Source organism: Arachis ipaensis, chromosome B05, assembly GCF_000816755.2.
Source record: "Arachis ipaensis cultivar K30076 chromosome B05, Araip1.1, whole genome shotgun sequence".
In the NCBI taxonomy this organism is placed as follows: Eukaryota; Viridiplantae; Streptophyta; class Magnoliopsida; order Fabales; family Fabaceae; genus Arachis; species Arachis ipaensis.
Window position 1 is genome coordinate 109727314 of NC_029789.2, and position 3637 is coordinate 109730950.

At 29.9% G+C, this 3637-nt stretch overlaps 1 non-coding gene across 1 annotated transcript; it reads right to left on the minus strand.

Moving 5' to 3' along the window:
* TRNAI-AAU lies at nucleotides 1712-1785 on the minus strand. The gene has a single exon. It is a non-coding gene; the product is annotated as a tRNA-Ile (tRNA).

Below are 3637 nucleotides of genomic sequence, written 5' to 3' on the forward strand. Positions count from 1 at the left end.
AGTGATATCATTATATATCTGTTGGTGGTATTCCAGTATTAGGTGTATTTTAACCTACTTGATTCGCAAGAAAAAGCTATAATCAATATATAAATAATTAACAAATCAATTTAAAATAGAGCGATATATTCAATGTCTTTGCTTGTGAGAAAATAAAAGTACGCGAATTAGAAAAATTAGAAAAAAATTCTTTGAACATATAAGGAATTTTGTTTAGTTGGTCTGCACTAAAGAATATGATATAAATTTTGCACCTCGTATTATATTTGTGAGCTTTGCATATTATGTTCAAAAGTGATAGCATATCTGGCTCATTTGCCAAGGTTAAAATGTAAAAGGAGAACGTTATGGTGAACAACGCTTAAGATACCATAGAACTTCTCATTTGCTTTTGCCGACTTGACCCATGGAATTTCAAGTTACAATGCATAGAAGAAAACGTTTCATATTGTTCAAACATTATACCCATGGTTTTGATGCCTAATGTGCTAGCAAAACAACAAATATAGCATAGTTATGGTTCAAAAATATAAAGTTGTTAAGAAGAAAATGAAATTCGACAAGAATTTTGTTATTACAGTTGAAAAAGATTGTGGCAACTAACTTAACTATAATGATAACTTTTTGGTACGAAGATATCTAAAATTTGAAGTTATAAGGGTAATGTGTGTTAAATCTTGTACAAAAAAGAATACCAATATCACCCTTTGGAATGGATAATTAGGTTTTGTTTTCTCTGTGACAATAGAGCAGAGACCAAATTTTGTTTAGAAAGAATGGCGCAAAACCTTTGCATTGTCAAAAAATGGTTGTTTAAGTGGAGTTCTAAGGTCAATGAATGATCGGAACTAAAACTTGGGGTTGAATTCAACCACAATTGAAGTCATCTTTTTATTGTCTTTCCTGGCGTTGTTGGTTGATGCATTAAAGCATGCTATGTTTATAAACGATTAACGGAGAGTAACATTATGTTTTCTTTTTCTGTTTGTCTTTTATTAATATTTATTTCTCTCAACAGGTAAGAAAACAATTTTTTGAGTGATATATTTAACTAATAAAACTGGAATAATCTAAAAATCCTACTTGATTTTATGACATAGTAAAATCCAAACAGCTCCATATCATTCCACATGAAATCTTCTTATGAAAGAGATTAAGATTAGAATGTTTAATAATGTATCCTTCATTATGAATGCATCAAGATATTTAAAAAAAATTTGTCAAGAGCTTAACTTTCATTTGGATTTTGATTTATGGCCCTCTTAGCAATAAATTAAGTATGGGATATAATTTTTACGTTGGTAAAATAAAGAGTATAAATTTTAAAACACTAATCTAAGTAAATTTTGTAAGAAATTTTTCTCTTTTTACTAAGGTAAAGAACTTGTCAAATACATGTACTTTCGGGTATTAGGTTTAGAGCTTCCATCAATTTTTCCTTTCATGTTTCGGCAAACTTTTTTCATAGGAAGACAATTATGTAGTATCATAACAAGTGCTATAATTTGCTCCATATACATATTGTTTGGTAGAAATATGTTTCAAAAACTTCCATCGTATCGTTGTTAAGGTTTTATACGCAATTCAATTTCTTTCTTGGAACAAAAACTTATAAAAGTTAAAAAGGAACATATCAACACTCGTCAACATGGATAGGCCATTATTTTTATACTCTGAAAATTCATGCCTTTAAAAAACATATTTAATCTAATGGCCCATGCAAGTCTCGAACCTGCGACCTTCGCGTTATTAGCACAACGCTCTAACCAACTGAGCTAATAGGCCTACATTTTTCCTTGCTTAGTTTATCGACATGTATAAAACTTTTAATTTCCCTGTTAATCCGTTTTAATAAAAGTTTTCATATTCTATTTCTATAAATCATCAGGGTGTATCACAGTACATTAGTGATATCATTATATATCTGTTGGTGGTATTCCAGTATTTGGTGTATTTTGCCCTACTTTATTTGCAAGAAATAGCTAGAATCAATACATAAATAATTAACAAATCAATTAAAAATAGAGTGATATATTCAATGTCTTGGCTGGTGAGAAAATAAAAGTATGCGAATTAGGAAAATTAGAATAAAAATTTCTTTGAACATATAAGGAATTTTGTTTAGTTGGTGTGCACTAAATAATATGATATAAATTTTGCACCTCGTATTATATTTGAGATCTTTGCATATTATGTTCAAAAGTGATAGCATATCCAGCTCATTTGCCAAGATTAAAATATAAAAGGAGAACGTTATGGTGAACAACGCTTAAGATACCATAGAACTTCCCATTTGATTTTGCCAACTTGACCCCCGTGGAATATCAAGTTACAATGCATAGAAGAAAACGCTTCATATTGTTCAAACTTTACACCCATGGTTTTGATGCTTAATGTGCTAGAAAAACTACAAATATAGCATAGTTATGGTTCACAAATATGAAGTTGTTAAGAAGAAAATGAAATTCGACAAGAATTTTGTTATTACACTTGAAAAGATTGTGGCAACTAACTTAACTATAATGATAGCTTTTTGGTACGAAGATATCTAAAATTTGAAGTTGTAAGGGTAATGTGTGCTAAATCTTGTACTAAAAAGAATACCAATATCACCCCTTGGATTGGATAATTAGCTTTTGTTTTCTCTATGACATTAGAGCAGAGACCAAATTTTGATTAGAAAGAATGGCGCAAAACCTTTGCATGGTCAAAAAATGGTTGTTTAAGTGGAGTACTAAGGTCAACGAATGATCAGAACTAAAACTTGGGGTTGAATTCAACCACAATTGAAGTCATCTTTTTATTGTCTTTCTTAGCGTTGTTGGTTGATGCATTAAAGCATACTATGTTTATAAACGATTAACAGAGAGTAACATTATGTTTTCTTTTTTGTTTGTCTTTATTTAATATTTATCTCTCTCAACAGGTAAGAAAAGAATTTTTTGAGAGATATATTTATCTAATAAAACTGGAATAATCTAAAAATCTTACTTGATTTGATGACATAGTAAAATCCAAACTCCTCTATATCATTCCACATGAAATCTACTTATGAAAGAGATTAAGATTGGAAAGTTTTATAATCTATCATTCACTATGAATGCATTGAGATATTTTAAAAAAATTGGCAAGAGTTTAACTTTTATTTGGACTTTGATTTATGACCCTCTTAGCAATAAAGGAAGAATGGGATGTGATTGTTACGTTCGTAACATAAAGAGTATAAATATCAAAACACTAATCTAAGTAAATTTTGCAAGAAGTTTTGCTCTTTTTACTAAGGTAACGAACTTGTCAAATACATGTACTTTCAGGTATTAGGGATAGAGCTTCCATCAATTTCCCTTACATGTTCCGGCAAAATTTTTTGATAGGAAGACAATAATGTAGTACCATAACAAGTGCTATAATTTGCTCCGTATACGTATTGTTTGGTAGAAATATGTTTCAAAAACTACCATCGTATCGTTGTTAAGGTTTTATACGCAATTCAATTTCTTTCTTGGAACAAAAAATAAAAAGGAACATATCAACACTCGTCGACATGGATAGGCCATTATTTTTATACTCTGAAAATTCATGACTTTAAAAAACAAATTTCCTCTAATGGCCCATGCAGGTCTCAAACCTGCGACCT